Raw genomic sequence first — 22646 nt, 5'->3', positions numbered from 1 at the left:
GGAGGAGAGGCCAGCGGAACAGGAGGGGCTGGAGGCGGAGAGGCCACCAGGCAGAGTGTAAGGCTTGTGGCGCAGCCACGCTGTTACCAGCACACCTACCACGGACTGTGTCTTCCAGCCACATTGTCACACGATGCGCCTCAGACAATCCTGGCTTTGTCCACAGGAGGCTGAGCACACACCCAGGTCACAGGGCTTGCCCAAGGTCACCCACAACCTAGGGTCCCTGAGCCAGAACCTGGGTGCCCAGAAGACCAGACAGGGGCAGCTGGGTGCCCAGAGAGTGACTGCATTTGATGAGGAGGAACTCAAGTGGAAAGAGAGGGGTAAAAAAGGGTGTGGCCAAGGATCTGGAACCCCAGCTCCTAAGGGGGGCAAGACAGGCGCACACTGCCCTGCTGGGACTCTTTGGATGAGCCTCCCCGCCCGTCTCCAGGACCCCAGACGCCCTGCATGGTCTGGAAGCCAGGGCCACAGAAGCAGGGCCATTACTCACGGCTTACTCACTCTGTCCGCCCTGCTGCCCAGCACATCACTGCCTCCCACACGGCCTCCTTCAGGGGGTGGTGAGGAGCAGGCCCGTGGCGGGGTGCCAGCGCACCCCCACGGAGGCAGTCAGTCCTTACTGGGGCAGACTGGGAGATTCTGGCCCACTCAACCGGACAGCTGTTGCCCTCTGCTTGGGCCTCCCTGTATGGAGCCCCCCCAGCCCCCCCCCCAAGAAATAGTAGCTGGAAAGCCCCCCAACTTCAGGACTAAAGTCCTCACAGATGCCGACAATGTCTCCCCCACACCAGGAGCCCCCTCCCTCGTGGAATGGCCCTCAGAGCTCCAACCTCTGTGTCTGCACAAACCCAGGGACAGGCAGGGATTGGCCCTGGCTCCCCGGGAGAGTGCTCCTCAAGCCAACTGCTCCTCAGGTACAAATGGGGGTCGTGGTGGTGCAGAAACCCAAACGGGGAGGGCAGGGCACACAAAGGTAATATGGGGCTCCCAACAGGCAGCCTGATTCCCTTACCATCGCCCTGAGTCTGCGTCCACATTTCCCACACACACCCTCATGCCCCGCCTACTGAGCTGCACCTGCTCCAGGACCCAGCATCTCCCTAGTCGGAGGCCCCTGAAGTCCTTCCTCCCTCCCCTTACAAGTTACAAGCATCTGTTTATTCTGTGCCTCCGGTCTCCGGATGGGAGCTGGGAGCGGGAGAATTAGGTGAGGAGGGAGGAACGAGCTGCAGGCCCAGGAAGACTCACTTTCTAACAGCTGGGGGACCTTGGGCTCCCAGAAGGCAGGGGGATGGACCAAATGACCTCCGGAGGCTCTGAAGCTCAAAGGCCAGGCCCTCTGGCAGGAGCTGATGGGAAGGAACACCTGGGGTCCCAATGGGGGGGGGGGCTTGAAAGAGTCCAAGCCTCCTCCCGGCCCACCTCCCCTCCCCTTCCCCACGGCCAGACTCCCAGCTGGAATCTGGGCCTGGCCCTGCCTCAGCTCCCACGCTCAGCTCAGTTGGGCTGGGCAGCTGCAGAGGCAGCCATGTGAGTGGTGATGAGGATGCCGGTCTTGAGCCCATGATGGAACACACACACACACAAACACACACCCGCCCAGGCCTCCAGAGCAGCCTTGCCCATGCTGTCCTCTCCCATCCTGCCTGGACACCCTTCCCTGCTGCCCCTCAAAAGACCAACAGGGCCCAAGGGCTGTGCACACAGCACCTAAGATGCTACCCTGCCTCCCGCATCTGACAGATGGGCAGACTGAAGCCCTGGCAGGGTGGGTGGGTATTCGTCAACACAGACAGCAGGAGGTACTGTCGGGCTGCGAACCCAGCTATGAGATTGAAAAGCCTGAGATCTTAACTCCCACTCCATCCTGCTCCCCATCGGTCTTCCCTCCAAGAAGTTAAAGCTCACTGCCATCGGGGCAATTCCAACTCCTAGCAGGGCAAGGGAGAACCGTGAATGTTGCCGTCGGCAGCCTAGCACACCGCAGGGGCTGAAAGGCATGTGCCTGACAGAGGCTCAGCAGTCGCTCGGCTCTGGACAGGAGGTCCCAGTGGTGACATGGGGGTGAGGGGGGGTGGAATGTGACCTCTGTGTCTGACATCACATAAAGATCAGCACCAACTGCCCCCAACCCTGAGGTGAAGGTTGCACATACTACTTACTGCCTCTTGTCAGCCTTCTTGCCAATGCTGATGCCAGCTGCCCCTTCCATACCACTTGTCTTGCTGGGTTCAACAATTCACTGCGACGACCACACAGCAGGACCCTCAGACCTTACTCACAGTGAGGGGTCATACTGGAGAAATAACGTATCACGATTCAGGATCGGGAATGTTGCCAGCGACAGTTCTTCAATCAGGACAGCCTCTTCTCAGTCCTGCCTGTAGGCTGGACTCTCTCTGGCACTTGGCCTAGCCTCTGCTCTGTCTAGGCTAGTGTCACAAAGCTCTTTAGCTCTGCTAATTAGTGCCCAGTGGGGTCCCAGCCCTCTAGGAACCCTCCTGCCTGGAGGTGCTGGGCTCTCTCAATCCATGTGTTCACAATGCCTAGCTCTGTCGGCTAGGAAGCCCAACGCCTAGTCTCCCACGGGTCTCCTGGTTCCGCGGCCGCCACTTCTCACTGGTTCGCACCCTCTCTAGGGTTACAGCTCTGTCTTTGTCTCCTGGGTCTAGGAGGTTCTCAGCGCAAGAACCCTGGGTCCAAAGGACACAGTCCGCACCCTTCTCTTCACCATGGTGGTGGTGAGCCCCTCCCCATGACTTTCGCCCAGTAGAGATGTCAAAACTGACACATACCCTCGTTGGGGTCCCATGTCCACGCAGGTGCCGTGCACCTTTATCTGCCCAATTAGTAAGGTATTCTACCCCCTGGTGGGCCACAAGCACCATGCGTTCTGCCCATTAATTTGGTGGAAGTTGCAGGACCATGAAAAGAAAGGCCATAGAAAAGCCATCCCCGGCACAAGGGCAGGTCACTTACCGTCTAGCAGGGGTGGGGACAGGGAGCAGTTGTGTCCATTTGTTCATCCACCAAGGACTAAAAACTTGCTGTACTCCAGGCAAACTGTGAGAGCTGGTCCCCCAAAGGGCCTTTTCTGGGCTCCTGAATAATGCCTGCTCCCTGTGGTCTACCCTCATTCCTGCCTGCTGCAGTCCATCCATTGCAGCCTGTATGTGGAGCCCCGCCAAGGCGGGCGCTCCCTGGCCTGAAACATGTCCCAGGAAGGAGTTTGTCAGTGCCTCCTCGCTCACGATCCGAGAGGAACGGACAGCAGATGGGAAGGAAGCCCAGAGAGATGGGATGACTCAGGCAAGGATTTCCCAGCCCTGGGGCTAAGGAATCTTGAACTCAGGACTCTAGGGACCCATGTCCAGGCTAGTGATCTGTCCCCAGGCAGCCTGCACTGCAATCCAAAGCCCCTCCCTTAGGGGTCCCCTCATCCTGCTGACTCACCAGTTAAGGCCCCTGCCCTCTCTAAACCTGGCCCAGAAAACGCCTCACAGCATCTGCCCAAAGCCACCCACTCTCATACCCCGTTGCAGTGGGCTTGACCTGTGGTGGACACTGACCTAACTGGGCACGTCACAGGTCATGTGGCACTTCGGGCCATGTGGCACGTCACAGGTCACGTGGCACGTCACAGGTCACGTGGCACTTCGGGCCATGACCATTTGACAGAGGTAGAAAATGAGGCTCGGCCACAGAACACTCAGCTCACACGTGCCTGCCCCAACGCTCACCCCAGTTTGCCTGACTCTAGCCCAGGGCAGAACCCCTCTTTCAGCCCCCCTACAACGCACCACTTGGCCTGGGGACGCGCCTTTCCCTGGACCTGGCTGAAGAAGTCTTTGTCTTCTTCCTCCGGAAGAACTCATCCTCACCCGTCAAACTCAGCTCACAAACACGTCTCTCCACCCTGCCGGCTCCTCCCCACCTTTTGCAGAAGCCTGTCTATGCCCCGTGTCCCCCGAGTCTACGTCTTCCTGACCTTCCCCTACCTGGCACCAGGCCTGACATAGGCTGGATGCAGGAAGGCTTTTTAAAGGGGCCAACCAGGGGCCCCGTGTGCCCAGCTGGGCTGGGCTGCTGCCCACACAGCCTTCACTTGTCCACGGCCACCTCCCCACTACTCTGGACCCACGGAGAAGACCCTGGGGAGCCGGGCCATCTCGCTCTCCCTCAATCACAGGCAGGCATGGAGGGCCACCAGTCACAGCCCACCGCACAGCCCCGGGAGGGGGCTATGGACGCCCCCCTTCCTGGCTGGTCAGCCTCTCTCTGCTCCACCAGCCTGGCTGTTTCTGAGTCTTAGCCCATGATTAGGCCCCTAATCAGCAGGACTTCCTGCCAGGGACTGCCAGCGGTGGGGGAGGGGCAGGAAACAAGGTCAGCCCAAGGTGAAGTTCCAAGTCTGGGACTTGGCAAGGCTCTGCACAGAAGACGGATAGACACACACAGCCTTCCACAGACAGGGGAGGCCACTGAGGCCCAGCGTGGGGGTGACTCATCCAGGTTCCAGGGGCAGAAATCAGGTCAGGGTGGAGGTCCTCAGACACATGTGTGTGTGCCCTCCCCGCCCCCCCCCCAAGCTACCCTTCCAGTCCCAGCCCAGCCCCAAGCCCAGGACTGACCTAGGCACAGACTGTGCCCCCTACAAGGGGCTGCTAGCTACCAGCACATTCTTCCCAGGTCTGCTCAAAGTCAAGGGTGAAAGGTGAATCTACCTCAAGAAGAACAATAGCCTATAAGTGAGGCAGAGGTGAGGAGGGGACTGAAGGCAGGGCCAAGGCTTCACTCAGGAGACTTCGCCAGCTGCCAACATCATCATCGACCCAAGCCCATTCTTTCGCCACAACACGCTAAATGCCTTTTGCAGCTGCAGCTGGGCGGGCCAGGGGTCCGGAAAGGAAGCTCCCCTCTGACCCCGAGCAACCCAGCCTTCCTGGGTGGGACAGGGCTGGGTGGAGAGCTGAGCCCGGCAGGCCTGAGGGCTGACTCTGCTGCTGAGCACCGTCAGGGGGAACAGAAAGAACAGGACCCCAGAGGACAGAGGCGGGATAGAAGGGGATGGAGCACGGGAGGCCTCCCCATTCCTGGGCTCCAAGTTCTCAGCATAAGGCAGCTTGCAGGAGGAAAGTCTGGGCCATCTCCTCAACCATCATCACCACCACCCCTTCTCCCCCCACACAACCCCTGACCACTGAGGGTGGGTGGGCAGAAGCTGCGGCAAAAGGGCGCACCTTCCACTGTGGGGAAACTAACAGGGGATAAGGCACACAGTTGTTCGGGGTGATTCGGGAATCCGACTTTCAAACACCGATCCCACCCCCTACAGTGGCCCAGGACATCTGCACATAGGTCGAGCCTGGAGTCTGGGACCCAGCACCTCCCAGCAGCATTGGGCTGGGAGCCGGGAAGGGAGCCAAGGATGCTACAGAATGATGTGTCTTGTTTACCATCTGTGACAGCTTCCTCACAGTCCTCGCTAAACACAGCTCCCCATCGGCTCCCTGAGCAGACAGGGCCTCCCCAGGCACAGAGCGAGGCATGGGAGAAAACCAGGGCCCGATCTCCCCGAGTTCCGACGCCACAGTCCCTTGAGGAAAAGGCTGTACCCATGAACCTCCCCCCATTGTAGGGATGGAGCTACCATGGCCAGGGGCAAAGTCTGAAGGAAGAGTCCATGCCTGGGGGACAACAACATCATCAGGACTCATAACCACGGAAAGCATACCGGACTGTGTGCGGTCGGACAAGGGCACGACAGGAATGAAAACAACAAAAATGAATTAACCAATTAGTTAAATCGCCGCACTACCCATCGGATCCCACCGTGACTAAGTGAGGCACAGAGAGGTCTAGTCCCTGGCCAAGGCCACACAGCTAGCCAGCGGAGTGGGACAAGCGCCAAACTCAGCAGTCTGGCTCCAGGGCCCTGCACCCTCCCAGTCTCCCTAGAATCCTGTTTCCTGGCTCAAGAGGCCTCAGCAGGACCCTCCTCCCTGCCCCAGCCCCCTTCCACCCCTGCCTTTCCTCAGTCCATAGCCAAGGGCACCCAGGCAGCGGGGCACAGGCCTGGCCTCAAGGGGGCCACACTCCAACTAGAAGTCCGGGAAGTACCCAGGGGGCGTGCAAAGATCAGGAAGCTGAGAGACCAGACATTCTCTGTTGGAGAAGGCCTGGGAAGTTCCTGGGAGAGGGGGGACCGCAATGAGGATTGGGGCCTCCATGGTGGAAGGAGGCACGTGTGTGACCCATCCTCCCTCCTCACCTCCCCCAGGCCCCGCCCTCTGGGCCCCATCCCTCTGCCTCCCACACCAGGCCTGAGTGAGGGCTTCCAGCCCTAAAAAGGCAGGGGTTACAGGAGTCCAGACTGGCCCTGGCGGACACAGCGCCAGAGCCTGACTCAAACCCACTTGCCACCCCCACCCACACACTGCAGCCACCCTCCCCCAGAGGAAGACGGCCAAGGTCACCCACCTGGGCTGAAGCAGGCAGGGGGCCCAGCTGCTCTGGAGGAGCCACTGGGCCCCCACCCCAGGGATTTCAGAGAAAGAAAGACAAGCAGGACATGTGACCATGCATAATTTAGGGAGGGGGGGGTGGGGGGAGCGCGAGCAGGGGGCTGGCAGCCCCCAACTCCTACCCTCGTTCCAGCTCACCTGTGCGCACACCTACCAGTTTGAGAGAAATCTAAGAACCAGCCAGCCAGGGAGCCACAGAGCCAGAGGCAATGGGTGCAGGGAGGCAAGCAGCAGGAGGTGCAGCGATGGAGGGGCCAAGCCAATCCAGCCCCTCCCAGTGTCCAAAAGCCACTCACCCTCCCAGAACAGCCCCACCCATTCAGAGTTGCCATTTTCCAGAGTCCAGGCTCTGGCAGGGGTGTCCCCTCTCCCCATGTCTTCTCACACACAATACCCCACCCCCCAAACTGGGCTTCAGGTCCCTTCTCTGGGGTCCCTCAGTTCCCTCATGCCGCTGTAACAGATACCGAAGGTGGCTGACCCTAGCAAGCACTTGGCCTTTCTCACTGTGTAGGAGGATGGGAGCCCGAAATGAGGGTGGGGGCTCTAGGGGACGGCTTTCTGCGCCAGCTCAGCCAAGTCCGTCCTGATGGCTCCCGAGCTTCGTGCCCCCTGCATCCCCCCCTCTGGTGGGCCAGTGGTCTGCCTCTGGTTTGCCATCTCTCATCCCCAGTCTCTCCCTTACATCTCAAAGGAGAGGGACTTAAAACTCATCCTACACTGAGCCAGCCAGTCCTAACGGAATGAGGATCACAGACACAGATGGGACCCTGAGACGCAGATCCCAGATCTGTGGACAGAGTTCCATCCGCAGCAGGGGGCCCAGGAGACAGAGGTGGCAGAAGACAAGAAGGCAGAGAAGTGCCTGCAGCTGAGTGTGCCCACCTCATACTCAGCACCTCACGGTCCTTCCCCACACAATCTCCCCGCCCCTGCATCATCTCTTCTGGGGAAAAGGGAAGTGTCCAGATCAAGCAGCCCTGGCTGGAAGCCGAGGACGCTGGGAAGGGCTGCCCCAAAGACCATAGTCAAGTCCCGCTACCCCAGGGAACGCACGCACAGTCTGCACTTGGTGCAAGCCCAGTGGGGAGGGGTGGGGGGGACCAGGAACAAAGGCCTGGTGAACTGCTTCCATCAAGCTAGTCACTGTTCTCGGCCACTGGTGGCGACCCCGGGTGAGTAGAGGAAGCAGCGGACCATTGGGAATAGTTCAACTCTCTCTCACTCACGGACGGGGCTTTCGGGACATGGAATCGGCCTGACCACACACTTGGTTTGGGGTTTGGAGTTTGGTTTGGGCACTCGGGGCTGCCCTGATAGGAGCACCCCCAAGAAGACCTTTGACTTACCTACTCCTTCCATCTCTCCTTTAAGGGGAAAGAGGCTCACAACCGGTGTCAGGGGAAGCCTTGCAGGGGCCAAGAAGGCCGGGGCAGGAAGGGCAGGCTGCTCCACAGCGCACCTGGACACTCCCTGTACAGGACGCCCCAGGTTTGCAGAACGCTTCAACCTCACCGCCCCCCCCAACCCTGTCCTCTTACCACCCACCCAGGAAAACAGGCCGAGAGAGGCAGAAGCAGGGGCCTGAAAGGCCCTTGAAAGGCCCTGAAAGGCCCTGAAAGGCCCTTGAAAGCAGTGCTCTTGGCTCCTAGGGCCAACTGGTAGCCTCACCACCCACCTCACACACCCAGACACATTCGGAAAGTGAGGGTCAGGTGAGGCTGGCCGCCCCACCCCCACCCTCACCCTCACCCCATGCCCCAGTCTGGGTGTTTTTCGGTCCCATAGATCTTGGCACTGCTCTCCCAAGCAGGCTGGACGACCCCATTGGAGGAGACCAAACTGGGCAGGGCGTGGCGCAAACAGAGCCCCCTGGGGTGGCGGGGATGGGGGTCCTCTAGGATCCATTATTCTACTCTATGTCATGCAGAGCACAGGGCAGCTCCAGCCCTCAGAGGGTTAACCAGCAGGGCAGGGCACAGAGCGGGCCAAGAGGAATCGGAAGAAACGCAGAGGGTGTGCAGGAAGCAGCTGGGGGCAGACCTCGTGTACAGGTTGAGCAAGGCCTGAGAGGGGAGGGGCAGGGTGAAGGGGAGAGGCTTGGCGGGCACCAGACAGGCAAGAGGACGCTCTGGCTCTGTGTCCCAAAATCCAGGGAGGGCGGTGGGCCCCTCCCCAGGCCAGGGGCCACTGCCCTCCTGCTCCCAATTCTGTTGTGGGAGAATTCCCCAGCTCTGAGAATCCCAGGACCTCCGCATCCCAGGGGACCTTAGATTTCATCCCTTCAAAACCACATCCCATGTCAGGGACGCTCGTCCAGCTGGTGCGAGCTCCCCGCTGATGAGCAACTCACTACCTTACAAGGCAGCCCGTTCTCCTGCTAAGGACCAGAGCTGCTTAGAAGCCCATCCTTAAACCAAGCCAGGATTCCACCACAGCCACAACCCCTAGCCTTCAACCCAGCGAAAATCTCTCCTGCCCTTGTTTCCAACTCCTACCTCCTGGGACACAAGGCCCTGAGGGCGGCTCAGCCTCCAGGGCTCCAGCCACGGTCTCACAAGGAAACGGCGACCCAAGGGACCCCTTCCCTGTGTTCCTCGGTGCCCCATCTCCATCTATAGCCCCACCCCATCCACTGGGCCACCAGCTTCCCTGCGTTCCACTCCTGGACACCTCTGCCCCAGGGGGGAATGTAGGATTGGGGTCGGGGAAAGGAGAAGGAAGTGGGGGCCAGATGAAGACTGGGGGAGGTTGGGGTATGGATGACCCAGAAGGGCTCAAGGCCCAGGGGTTGGTCCCCAGGTTACCTCATTCACCTCCCACGAATGCCCCAAACCTGATGCGAGGTCGTGGCTCCCAGCTCAGGCAGTGTCTCAGGCTGGCAGAGACCCTCCCCAGGTCCAGCCCCAGCTAGCTCCTCTCTGGATCCCCTCCCCATGGGCAGCAACCACCAGACCAATCCCAAGCAGGGATGCCCAGTGTCGATCCCATTTAGGGCTCTCTCACAGGACACCCAGCCCCTCCCTCCCCACCCCCGCCCTCAGCCAGGGGTGTCAGGCCACCGGGTGGCTCATCTGCACCAAGCGTTGAGATCTTGGGGGAGCACGGGGCGAGGGAAACAAGAGAGCAGCCAGCTGGCTGGGAGAGAAGTGACTTTAGGCCAAGTCTGAACCACAATGGTCCCCACCCCACCCAGGCAGCTTTAGGAAGGGGCCCGGCAGAGACTGGGAAAAGAGTGTGTTCTGTGTAGCCAGCCACACAGTGCGGGTAGCCCCTGGAGCCCAGCTTCTGGACCCCTCCTCCTTTCCCCTCCCAGTCAGACTCTGAAACCTGGAGGTTCTGCCCTCTCCAGAGCATCCCCCCATCCAACGCCCACCTTCTCCCACCTCCCATTCCCCTATAGATAACCCAGCAGCTGGGGAGCACAGCAGTGCCTCTGGTCACCCCTAGGCCAACACCCCCCCCCCCAATCAGCTTCCTCTTAAAGTCAGTAGCCAGCCTAAACACATCTGGGCAGGCCATTCTGGCCTGGGCCCATTATCTGGGGGTAGGAGGGGGGCAGTAGATGGTAGACCCTGAGGATAGTGCCCTGTGGCCTGTCCACCTTGTAAAGGGGTATGGGCCCGGGGCAGCAGAGGGTCAGTGGAGGAGATGATGGCTGGAGAGAGAGGAAGGAGGGGGGGGTGGCAGGCAGCTGCCTGTGTCTGTTCATTAACCACCTGGATTAGCCATTTCTGCCCAGAGGAAGGAGTAGGAGCTGAGGCTGGGGGAGGGGGGCTGGGGGCACTCATGCCAGCCTGTGCCCATGGGCAAGGAGCAAGACACCAAGCTGGGGGATGGAATGGGAAAGGGTCTTCAAGGTCTCTCCTCTCAGCCCCAGGCCCACCAGACCATCCCTGGAAACCTGGGCCCACCCCTCCATCCCTCAGAGGAATGCCCAGAGAGGGGAGCCCATGGAGGGAGTTACAAGGAAAGAGCCCCCTCCCCGGCAGCAGTTCCCCAGGGAAGTGTGGAGAAGGTCCTTTCCCTGCACAGCCCAGTGGAGCAGAAGCCAGCCCTGGCGATTAGAGACCCATTCTCCTACCCGCTCCTTGCTCAGTGGGTCCTGCTCTACACCCCACTCTGGCCTCGGCCTCACACAGCCACTGACGAACAACTTCCCAGCAAGGACAACTCAGTGTATCTGCCCACTCTGTCAGAGGGCGGGGGGGTACAACCACACCCAGATGTCCCCCTGAGCCACAGACCCTCTGGAAAGCAGGGACTGACAGGTTGGCCAAAGAACCTGGCTAGTCCAGGGACACGTGACCAGTAGGAGCTGACCTCACTCTCCTCTAACTCAGCCCTGGCTAGGGGTCCTGACAGCATCACTGGGCAGCCTGGCAGCCCTGGCAGGTGCCAGGCCCCCGGCCCACGAGAGTCCACACAAGCGTGCACACACACACAGACACTCACTCACCTTTCCGGCAGAGGACCCACTGGGTGGGATGGGTATCTGAGCCAAGGGCTTACAGCTCCAGGGAGGTGGGCAGGGCAGTGACGGGGCAGCAGCTGGCCTGGAAAGGCACTGGTTGCCAAGAGGAAGGTGGCAGGGAGCGAGCCTTGTGTCCAAGCAGGGCGTGGGGTGCAGGGCGCGGGGAGCAGAGCTGGTCCCAGGGCCACAGCTGGGAGCAACTGAGCCTGAGTGCTGGACGCTGCTCACCCTCCTCTCTCCGCCCCAGGCGGGCGGGCTGGCTGGGCAGGCAAGCCAGTGCGCACCGCCTCCTTCCCGGAGCCAGCCAGCAGCCCGGCCCCCTGTGACTGCCCGCCCTGAGGCCGCCTCCTTTAACCCCTCAGGGCTCGGCTAGTCACGCGGTCCAGATCCCACCAGCAGCCAGGTCTACAGCTGGACATGGGCGGTGGGAGCAGGAGCTTGCAAGAAGCCGGCTTCACCTCCATCCTTGGTCCCAACAGGCTCCCAGAGGACCAGGAGGGAGGGGCCAGAGGTTTGGGAGGCAGGATGGGCATCGGGGGAACAGGACAGTAACAGGATGCCAAGAGGTTCGAGGCCTCGGGTAGATCACACGGCAGAGACCCCTCTGACTGGCCAAAGGGTGGGGCAGGATACTTGATGAGAAGCCTTCTTGGCTGTCCGCTCTCCCCAATGCATTCTGTGACCATGGCCAGGAATCTCAATGGCCCCACCCCCTCAGGTCTGGGCTTCGGTTTGTTTCTGTTACTCCTTTATGTTTCTTTCTCGGCTGGGTTGGACATTCGTGAATGTGTATTTGAAAGTGATTTGCATTGAACGCTAGCTAATAAAACGCAAGCTTTGGGCTTCTTTGAACTGCGTCCAAAAATATGATGGATTGACAAGTGGAGAGAGAAGTGAGAAAGCAAACAGAACCAAGTGGCCCTGGTGGAACTTTAGGGTGTGTTCATGGCATAATTCTTTCCATGTCATTCATTCATTCATTCATTTATTTGTGGTTGAAATTTTTCTAATAGAATTTATCTGAGGGACAGAGAATTTTGGAGAGGACCACGCCAAAGACCAGACACAACCCACTGCCCTTAAGTTGATTCCAACTCCGATGGTCCGCACAGGATAGGGTAGATCCACTCTCTGGGGTTTTCCCAGCCTGTAAATCTTCATGCAAGCAGGTGGCCTCGTCTCTCTCGCTCAAGGATCAGTGGGGAAGTTTGAACCGCCAACCTTGGGGTTCACAGCCCAACACTTAACCCTGCACCATCAGGACTCCTTCACAGCAGCCTATCAAATGACGGATGAGAAGAGGCAGTTGGAGTATGTTGAGAAGGAGGAAAATCGTAATTGCTGCACACCTATCATATGCCAGGCACTTAATGCATATTATCTCTCGCTGCATCTTCCAAACATCCTTGTTGTTATAGCCGAAGAAAGTGGCCTCAGAAGGGCTGCAGAACTTGGCGCAGAGCTGGAACCCAGCCCCAGGCAGAATGTCTCCCTAGCCAAGCTCCTAACTCTGCCTCATCCCAGAGGTTGGCGGTGCTGGCTGAGACACCTTGACTGTGATTCTCATCCAGTGACTTCCCATCTCCCAGTCTCAGTTTCCCTCGCTGTGCAATGAGAGTGGGCCCAGTGGTCTTTAAGACCCAGGCCAGTTCTCTCATTCCCCAGTTTTAGGAATTCAGCCCACGCCTCCCAAGGACCTCAGTTTTCCAATGAGTAAAGTGACGGGGGGGAGGCCCAGAGGAGGGGAAGATGCCCCGAGGGAAAGGTTTGGGGGCATTTAGGGTCAGAGCCACAGGGAGAAAGCAGGCACTTTGGAAGGCTGCCCAGCCCCACGGCTCCATCAGTGACCACAAAATCCTTGGGGGAGGGTGGGGGGCACGCTTATGGGGCCCTTAATGTGTTGGAGGGCAGAGATGAAGGCATCGTCCCACTCTTCCCCTGCCCTCGGGGCACAATGGTGGCAACCTCCTGGTAGAAAGGAAGTCTGGGATCCCATCATCCGAACCTCAGCATCTCAAAACCTACCAGCCTTGAAACACACAATCCACAAAGTCAACACTTTGTAACCTACCTTGGCAAGCAGCCACTGGGGGGTCTCAAAGGCTCTGGAGTAGGCATCTAAGGTATAATAACTATTGGTCCCTTCCTGTCCAGAGGAAAGATGAGTGGGGAACATTTTTAAATGCACAGAAACAATGAGGCCAACAGAACAGGAACATGTGTCTCCACGACCCTAAAGCCAGAAGAGCCAGATGGCACCCAGTTCCCACGGAGACCAACAGCTGGGAGAGAGGTCGCATTAGAAGGGCCTGGATACAGTGGGAGGGACACGTGGGACCAAACTCAAAATCATAGAAGAGACCGGGCTTTACTCTTTGGGTTGAGACTGACAGAACCCCAAGACGATGGCTTTGTCACCCTCCAGGTCTGGACCTGGACTCAGCCCCAAGGCTCCGTTTTAGCCAAACAACAAACAAGGCGCTAAGAGGAAGGGTGCCACACCCTAGAATCCGCCCTGTGATAACCAAAGAGAAGCATCTGCCCCAGGACCAAGTTCAGAGGGGTTAGGGGTGGCAACAAGTAGGATATGCAATATTCCATTGTGGGGTTTGCCGTCAATGAGATGAAACAAAATGCGTAGGAATTATTGAAAGGAACACAGGTCTGCTCTGTACACTTTCACCCAATTCACAAATTTTTAATGAAATTAAAATTAAAAAAAACAACCTACCAGCCTTGATGGCAGGGTCGGTGCAAAAGAGCAGGGATACTGACTGTCCAGAGATGGGAAAACCGTGTCTACTAAAGGATGGATGGGTTGTGTAAAGAAACCAACTTGTCCTTCCCAAGCCTCCCCACACTGACCCAACCTCAGGGGCAAAACAGGCTCCTGATCATCTTATCCCTCCTAGCGCCCCAGCCTCTGCAGACTAAGGGCCCTTGGGGGTTTGGATCAGGCTGGGCCAGGCAGGGAATTAGGGGATTCTGTGTCTGCTACAAAGGTGGAGGGTGGAATGAAGGGGAAGGAAAAGAGGTGATAAAATTGGAATCCCCCTCCCACGTTCAAGTCACCAGAATAGCAGAAAGCTCCATCCTTCCTACTTCCTCCTTCAGCCCACGCCCACTGGCTCCCACTGCTGACCATAGCCAGCCCAGCTGGTAGCAAGGCATGGGCAGCATTCTATGACCCGGCCCCTGCCTCTTGAGCTCTCTCTCCTCCCGACCCCTCTCCTCCTGACTGGCATTCGAGGCTCTATTCACAAGTCTCTCGTCCTTGGACATGGCTCCAACGGCACCGTTGGGCAGGCTCCGTCCCTTCCTCTGAACGCCCTTGGCTGTTGCTCCTAAAATAATACCTCCAAATAGAGTTGGTGGTGGCCCTTCTGCCTCTCCCATTGGTTAAGCAAAGATGTGTTCATCCTCCCCCTTCCTACTTCGCCCTGTGTTTGGTACAGAGTCGGCACGAACACAAGTTTTCCGTAAGTGGGCAATAAAGAAATGAATGATGGGCGAGGGAAAGGTGGATGGATAGCTGGTTAATAATTGAATAAAAAAAATGTATTAAAAATGCTTCCTTCTGCACCAGTCTGTCCCCCAAGATAATTACTCACTGATTTTTTTTAATCTGTTTATAGAAAACAGACTTTGCTAGAACCTGGGGACCACAGAGCAGACTGATACAGGGGTCTCCCAGGAGGCAGGGCCTCCGGTCTGTGGCAGATCCAGGGCCACTGAGAGCCCCCTTCCTCCAGCCAGCCCCAAGGAGCCTCCAGAAGGTCTGTTTCCATCCACTGCCCAGCAACAAGCCCTCTTTTCCCAGCCTGCAGCTCCGGCACCTGGTCAGGGACCTCAAACTCAGCAAGTCTCCAGAAACCACACAGAGAGGAAATGGAGGAGCTAGAGGATTTCAAAGGAAAGAGGAGGCTTCCCTTTTAGTTCCAAGAGCTGTCCCACAGTTGAAGGTCCACCCCGGGTTTTCCCCAGCCTCAGTCCCACCATCATTCAAACACATACACAGCCCCCACCCCACCCCACTGCTCCAAATCTGCACGCTCTCATCCTCCTGACCAATGAGGACTCCAGATAGCCTGAGCTTCCCATCTCCCATCCCCAATCCCCTGCCCCTTCCCCCACAACTCCCAAAGTGTGAGATTACACATCTGGTTCCAGTTGTGGTCGGTCTGTTCAGGGGTAGGCTTGGGAGTTTCTCATCAAACTGAATAGCGGCAGTGGTGGTGTCCGGTGGAGATTGGGGTGCTGGAGGGGTATGCTCGGGTGGGGGAGAAGAGAAGAGACCAGCAGGAGGTCAGGAGACATCCAGGGAGCACGGAGAAAGGAGAGGGGCTGTGCCTGGCATCCAGGAAGCTCTCAATGGGCGCTTGTTAAGGGAAGACAGAAGCCTGAGAATCTGATGGCAGGACAGCCTGGAGGGAGGGCTGCTGGGACAAAGAGGGGACCAGCCACAGAGCCGCAGAAGGGGCGAGAGCCCGGGCTGGGGGGCAGGGAGGAGGGGGGACAGCACTGTGAGCCACAGAGAGGTCATTGAGAGAGAGGGGCAGGGAAGCATGAATTGTGTATGTCAGGGCCAGGTGCTGAGTTAGGCACTTCCACTGGGCGAGGAGGGACATGACAGAAAGAGGACAAAGGGGCACAGAGAAACGGAGAAGTAGGGCAAAGCTAAAGTCATGAGAAAGAAGACCCAGAAATTGAACCCAGTCTTCCTGGCTGGCCGACCCTACCCAAATTCCCAAGAGACCTGAGAGCACAGAGTCATGTCCCCCTCAGACTTGGGGACATGGGAGGCTGGAACAGGGGAGGCCCCCTCACAGCTGTGCCTCGTCTTTCATTCGAAGGCTACACGCTTTCCCACAGTGGTCCTACAGCCACATAAATGCCACCATGTGGATTCAGACTCACGCAGAGCAGAAGTCTGCTGCTCCACGGGGTTTCCTTCCAAGGAGGTGACCCTGAAGCAGTGGATCGTGGGGGCCTTTTCCCCTAGATGCCTCTGGGTAGGCCAGCAGGTCCAACCCTCTTGTTAGCAGCCAAGTGCTAACTGTGTGCCTCTCCAGAGGGTGCCCCCCTTACCCATCCCCGCCTTGGAGAGCCCTGCCCTGGGGAATGGAATTAACACCTGGGGAAAGGGTCAAGTTCTGGACACCGCCTTAGAAATGGGGTTCAGCATGGTTCCGAGCCTGACTCCAAATCGCAGAGCAGCGGATGAAAGACAGAATTGTAATGCAGGTCCAGATCTTGGGGTCACAGGAGGACACACCTGCCAGAGAGGTGGGTTCTTACAACACAAGGGAGCCGGTCCTTGGGGCTGAGCTAGAAGTCGGTCACCTACCCCAGCAGGGAGGTGTCAGCTGCCCAAGCAGTCGCCCGGGCAGACCCTGAGTGGGGAAGGGACAGGCCTCCTGGGTGGTCAGTAGAGCTGCCTCCTTTTGTAAGGGGCCCTGGTGGCAGAGTGGATAATGAGGTGGGCTGCTCATCGCCAGGTCAGCAGTTTGAAACCACTAGCTGCACCTAGGGAGAAAGATGAGGTTTCTTACTTCTGTCAAGATCTACAGTCTCAGAAACCCACAGGGCACAATTCTGCCCTGTCCTATAAGGTCGCTGTGAATCAGAACTCAATGGCAGTGACTTAGGACTTTGGACTTTAGTCCCCTGCCCGCCACCATCTCCCTCCCTCACCCTGAGAGAGGGGAGGGGTACAGCCTTGGTGCCAAGGGGGATCCTGGGGCAAAGCTTGGCGGCATCCCTGGTGGGGCCCAGGGCAGGCGCCTCAGAATCCTGCTGGTCCCCAGCACACAACTGACGGGGACCAGACTTCTGATGCACCCTAGGCATTGGGTCAGTGTCTACTCATGTGGGTTACACCTCTCCCTCCAGCCAGTGACGAGCTGGGGAGGTCCCTGGATGCTTCCAAGGCTTCATCCAGAGCTGAGTGACCACAGCCCTCCCTGCTGCCCCAGAGCCTCGCCCCACTTCCTTCCTGATGCTGGGCCATCTCTTCCATTTGTCATCCTTAATGCTCAGCCAGACCCAGACAGGAGCAGGATACCCCCTCCTCACCACAACTGATTTACATCTCAATTGCATACATTCCTGGCAGCTCTCAAAGAGCAGCACTGGGGGGCACCATGCCCCATGCCCACAGCCCCCCTGGTGAGCAAAAAGTGTGGGGCATGGCACATTCCAGCGTCCCACTCACAGCTCTGTGCCCAGTCTGAGGGCAGAGGGTGGAAGAGCAGGGGGAAGGACAAGGAAACAGCCTGCCAGCTGCTTGTCCCCAAGTCACAGGCTGGCAGCAGCTCCCTCCCCAAACCCTGTCGGTGTCCAGCCTGAAAAGGCAGGAGAGACTCCAACTGGGATTGAGGCCCCAGCCTAGTCATCAGGCCCTGGTGACCTGAGGCACATCTCGGTCCCTCCCCGTCAATCCCCCACAGGGTGAACTCTAAGGTCCAACCAGGGAGATTCCAGTGGGAAGTCGCTACCACCACTGCTGCACACTGCACACGCATGCCTCAGCTCCCCTGGACAGACCCTCACTCAGGTGTAGCCACCTAGGACAGATCTCCCTTGGGCCAGTCTCCAGCTGCCCTCCCCCCACCACCAGCAGCAGCAGTTTCAGATAGAATCCTTTCCAGGAGCCCAAGACTCCTCCCTCTCTCCTTCCCACAGTCGCAACACCCCTTCTTCCAAAGCCTCTTGTCTGCCGGGGTCCAGGGTTAAGCCCCAGACTTAGAGTCTCTGAATTTCAGGAAAATGTTGGCAGGATCAGTGAGGAAATTCTTGGGAGACAAGATAGAGAGCAGAGTGGATTCCTAGGCAGCTAGCAAAGGAGTGTTGATTAATAGATCAATGTCATCGTCCTGACTTGCCAAAGGACTCCGTCCTCTGTCCTGGCTTGTCCAACATACTTATCAGTAACTGAGGTGAAGATTCAGAAGGCAGGCTTACCAAGTCTGTGAGAAAGAGAAAAACAAAGCAAAAAAACTGGAGGGGATAGAGAAGTAAGTGCTGAGCCCGGGAATGAATCCAAATGCTAAGCTGACATTCTAAAAGGTGCAGAAATAGCCGGGAGCCCTGCAAAGCCCAGAGTCCCAGCATCCCAGCGTCAGCAGAGAGCTGAATTAATAAAGTTCAGGCCAAAAAAATGGTTTTAGGCAATGGTGAAAAATGGAAATTCCATCTAGCTGACAATTCAATAAAAAAAAAAAAAAACTCCAAAACACTGCCATCAAGTTGATTCCAACTCACGGCGACCTGACAGGACAGAGTAGAGCTGCCGCTGTGGGACCCAAGATGGGTTCGAACAGCTGACCTTGTGATTAGTAGCTCAATGTGTAACTCACTAAGCCATGACTGCCCTTAAAAGACCTACACACTGTAGACTGGGGAGAGAGAGAGAGTGAGTCTGTCTAGACCATAAGAGGTGATACACTAGTCCCATTCTGTTAACAAAATGTAGCATGCCCCGCTCAGCACGAGGGCAAGCTCTCCGGCCCTTCTTGCATCTGGGAATTCCTTGCAGCCTGGGACCTTCCTTGTTCCTGTCTGAGCCCCAGAGGCAGGGAGAGCCAGGAGCTGAACACTGCTGGCAGAGAAGGCATCCTGGCAGTGCCAGTCCTGTGGGTGGCCAGTCGAGGGAGCATGCTGGCCAGGCTACCAGACTTGACCTTTAGCTGTGTCACCTTCCGGGCTGGGGGACATGTGGAGGTTGGCAGGGGGTGACTATTTGTCTCACACATCAGGCCCTCCGGCTGACCCACTGATCTGCCACTCCAACCTCAGGATGTGCCCACTGGCCACTTGTAGCCCTACAGGGAATGGCCTCAGGCCTGCCAAGCCTTTTATCCCTCACCCCTTCTCTTTTCCTCCTCCCTCTTCCCCCCTCCCACCTCCCATCTGTATGACCCTTTCCTCCTCCTCATACTTACCTGAATCCCCTCAGGCCCACCTGTCATCTGCCTTCCTGTCCCTCTGGTCCCTCCTATGATCTGCCCTGTGTCTGGCAGTGGGATGAAGTCACCTTCGCCTTCCACCCCACCTTCACTTGATCCCCACCTTCAGGTGCGGGGAGCACTGGAGGCTCTCCCCCTGCAGAGGTTCAGCCCCTGTGAGTGCTCATCACTATTTTGCTCTGCCTTAAAATGAGCTTCCCCCCACCCCCACCCCAGAACCTGAGAATCGGGGAAGCCCAGCCCCAATCAGAGGCCCAGAGAGAAGGGAAGAGGCCCTGGCTTTGCAGTCTCCAGGCTACAGCTGTGTGGCCTTGAGCAAGCCCAAACTCACTGCCATTAAGCCATTCCAACCCATGGAGAACCTACAGGGCAGAGTACCACTGCACCTGTGAGGCTCCAGCCTCATCTTCTGAGAAGCAGCTGGTGGTTTCGAACTGCCGACCTTGAGGTGTGCAGCCCAACCAAGAAGCACTATGCCACCAGGGCTCCCTGTAACTCCTCCCCCACATCGTCTGCCTTCAGAGAAACCATCGCTCACTGCCACCCAGAGTCACAAATCACCTCTCCCTCCTGTGGAGCACCCTAATGAGTTCGAAGGTTCATTGAGGGCTCTCTGTGCAGCCTAGAGGTCCTGGGGGATGGGAATGGTTACAGCACTTGACCGCTTACTGAAGAGCTGCAGTCGAAGTCCACTCACAGGTACCTTGGAAGAAAGGCCTGGCAAGAAACGCCCAACAAAGGCAGTCACTTAAAAAACCCCGGAGTGGAGCTCTATGCTAGCTAGCACCCGTAGGGTCACCACGCATCAGAATCAGCTCGACCCAAACTGGTTTGGGACTTTAGTGCGCGTCTATGAACCCGGCACTGTTCCTACGGCATCGCAGAAAAGAACTCGGCGCAATGTTCCCAAGATGCCCGAGGAGCCTTTTTTAAATAGATACATCATTTTATTGGGGGCTCCTACAGCTCAATCTGTACATCAATTGTATCAGGAACATTTGTATATCTGTTGCCACCACCACGGACCCCTGGGAGTCCTGATTCTTTTGTAGATGAGGAAACTGCGACAGCGGCAACCAGGGGAGCTCTTCTTCTAAGAGAAGCAGCGCCATGATGTGGGCAGAGCCCTGGGGCCTTTGCTAATCAGCGTCCTGTACAACACAGGGACCTCCCTGCCCGAGAGCCCTGGGCCAGCTTCTGCGTGCACAGGCCAGGCAGAGTCCGTTCCGCACACCACAGCAGCGTCGAGCCTAATCTGCTGCCTGGGGTCCTGAGATGGAATGTCATGTCATCAAAGTTGATTCAAAACTCTCTCATTACCATGTGCACGCATCCCTACATGTACAGGTACGCGCGCACACACACACAATCACTCTGAGCACCCACTCCCGCCGGCTAGGCAATCCCAGCTCCCTGACTTCCTGTGTGCCCTACACTCCAGTGCTCTGGGGTCTGTCTGGTTGGGCCCCCACGGGTCCATCCATTTAACATTCAACTAAGGCGGAGGGGGCGACTGTGGGGCCAGGCCCTGAGTCTCGGGCACAAGGTAATGGGCGTCGGAGCCCCACGCAGGACAGCAGAGGGACATGGAGACAAAATCCGAACCAGAGGGTGTACCTTTCTCCGCACTGCCGTGTTCTTTCGTGCAGGCTAAGGGGTTCCCTAAGACGCAGGGCTCCCCGGACGCACGCAGTGCAGGACAGCAAAGCTGTGCGTTTACTCACGGGACAGACTGCGATGCCTGGCTTTACCAAGGTGGTGGCCACCTCAACTCCAGACTCGCCAACTCCGTCTCCCATTGAGATATGTCACCTTGACATCTGACCTTTACCCTTATAACCTTAGAGGTGGCAAAAAGGACTGTCCAAAAAGGCGGGGCTGAGGCCGGTGGCCTAAGCCATCAACAGAGTTTGCTTTAAACGTGCCTCTGGTCGCACCTGTGGGGCCAGGGATGGGGCCAGAAGGGTCCCACTCATAGAAACAACTCTGCCCACAGCCTGGGCCCCCAGGCCACAAAATGCTGGTGAGGATTTAGAGTTGGCCAATCCAGTCCTCTCCTTGAACTCCTAAGGAAACCAAGGCACACAGAAGAGAACCAACTCTCTCCCATCGTCACCACACGAAGGAACCCAATGACATCCATCCTTGGTCAGGTCTCCAGCTCCCAACCCACCTCAGGCCCTGGGAGATGGGGCAGGAGCCTGTTTGAGGTGTCTAGAGCAGGTCTGCTCACTTCGCCATGAGTGGGGCAAGTGCAGTCTGGACCTCGGAGGGGTGAAGGAAGCCACACAGCTGGGGCTGCAGGGTCCAGACAATGGACTTGTGGACTCCAGGGGCCCCGAGGTCTTGCCCTCTGCAAGCTGACCACTGGTGAGACATGAGCAGGAGGGGTGGCCAAGATGAGGGGCAATAGTTGAACCCCTTTCTGGGTGCTCCAGAGACCCCAGGTTACAATTGTCCTAGGAACATCGACTGCGTCCAGGCTGTGGTCTTAGCTCCAGAGACCTACCCTGGCAGGCCTCCAACTGCCTGTTTAATAATGTACAACCAATCGGCCATTAACTGCAGATTCAAAAAAAATAAATAAAAGTTTGGTGGTTGTTTTTGTCGGTGGCTGAGTTTTGTGTGTTTTTCCGGGTAGTTGGTGTGGTGGTGCAAAAACAATTCTTGCATGGCTGGCTTCCAGGCAACCACTGCGTGCCCTGGCTCGGGGTCCTGGCAGGTCCCACCAAGCCCCAGCGCCAAGGGACCACTCCCACCTCCACACTCCTGGCGACACCTGGGCTGGCTGCCCCACAGGGAGCAGGCCGCCCTGACACCTGGGAGGTCCAGGAGGTTGGGCAGGGGAGAGGATGTAGGACGTAGCAGCTGGGCAGAGGCGGGGGCAAGTGGGAGCCCAGTGCTTCCTAGGAATTCCATTCCCGTTGGGCCAGGCGCTAGCAAAAGGTGATTCTGGGGCAGTCCAAGCAGGTGCCAGGACCAGGTGACCAGCTCTCCTGGCCATGACTGAAGTCCAGGAGCTGGGATGCTGGGATCTGTCCCCTTGGGTGCCTCTCCTGGCCTTCAGCTCAGCCTCTGCTTCCACTTTGCACTGTGAGGTCAACATTCACGGCGTTTAAAGGCAGAGGGCTGATGGAGGAGCAGCTAGGGTAGTAAGAGGAAAGCAGGCTTATGAAAAGACACAGGGTGGACACTAGGTCCTGGCCTGCGTGTTGAGAATCCTGCCAGAATCCTCTCCCCTTGGCAGTACTCCTCTTGACCCACCCCCCCCCGTCTCCCTGGGGGCCATGTAGGCCAAGCTCATGCTCTCTCTGAGCCACCATGTCACTGTGAATCATAAAAGGATCAGCAGGGACTCTCACCAGAGCAGGCCTGCCATGCCAGTGACGGTGGTGGTGATGGTGGTGACGGTGACGGTGGTGATGATGGTGGTACTGGTGGTGGTGATGACGATGGTGGTGGGGGTGGTGTTAGTGATGGTAATGACGGTGATATTGATGATGGTGGTGGTAGTGATGATGTTGACTGTGGTGAAGATGACGATGGTGGTGGTAACATGATACCATTTATTTATTGAGTTTGTACTATGTTCTCAGTGCTGTATTTGATTTCTCCCAGGGACTCCATCAGGCAGAAACTGGTATTACTACTGTCATCTGTATGAGGACAATGAGA

At 57.7% G+C, this 22646-nt stretch overlaps 1 protein-coding gene across 10 annotated transcripts in view; it reads right to left on the bottom strand.

Annotated features, from left to right (window-relative positions):
* Positions 1-22646, bottom strand: part of TNS1 (tensin 1) — a 191668-nt gene that overhangs the window by 142321 nt on the left and 26701 nt on the right. The window contains exon 1 of one of the 10 annotated variants that reach the window (XM_075528912.1): positions 10990-11250. The exons of 5 other annotated variants lie outside the window; for them this stretch is intronic. The gene's annotated coding sequence lies outside the window, so the exon portion shown is untranslated. Of the gene's footprint in view, positions 1-2985; positions 3132-7879; positions 7935-9337; positions 9456-10989; positions 11251-22646 lie in introns of those variants that run through there. 4 more of the 10 variants (XM_075528911.1, XM_075528913.1, XM_075528916.1 and 1 more) reach the window with 4 other exon arrangements.

The sequence above is a fragment of the Tenrec ecaudatus genome, chromosome 13, assembly GCF_050624435.1.
Source record: "Tenrec ecaudatus isolate mTenEca1 chromosome 13, mTenEca1.hap1, whole genome shotgun sequence".
In the NCBI taxonomy this organism is placed as follows: domain Eukaryota; kingdom Metazoa; phylum Chordata; class Mammalia; order Afrosoricida; family Tenrecidae; genus Tenrec; species Tenrec ecaudatus.
This window is presented reverse-complemented; position numbering and strand designations above follow the sequence as displayed.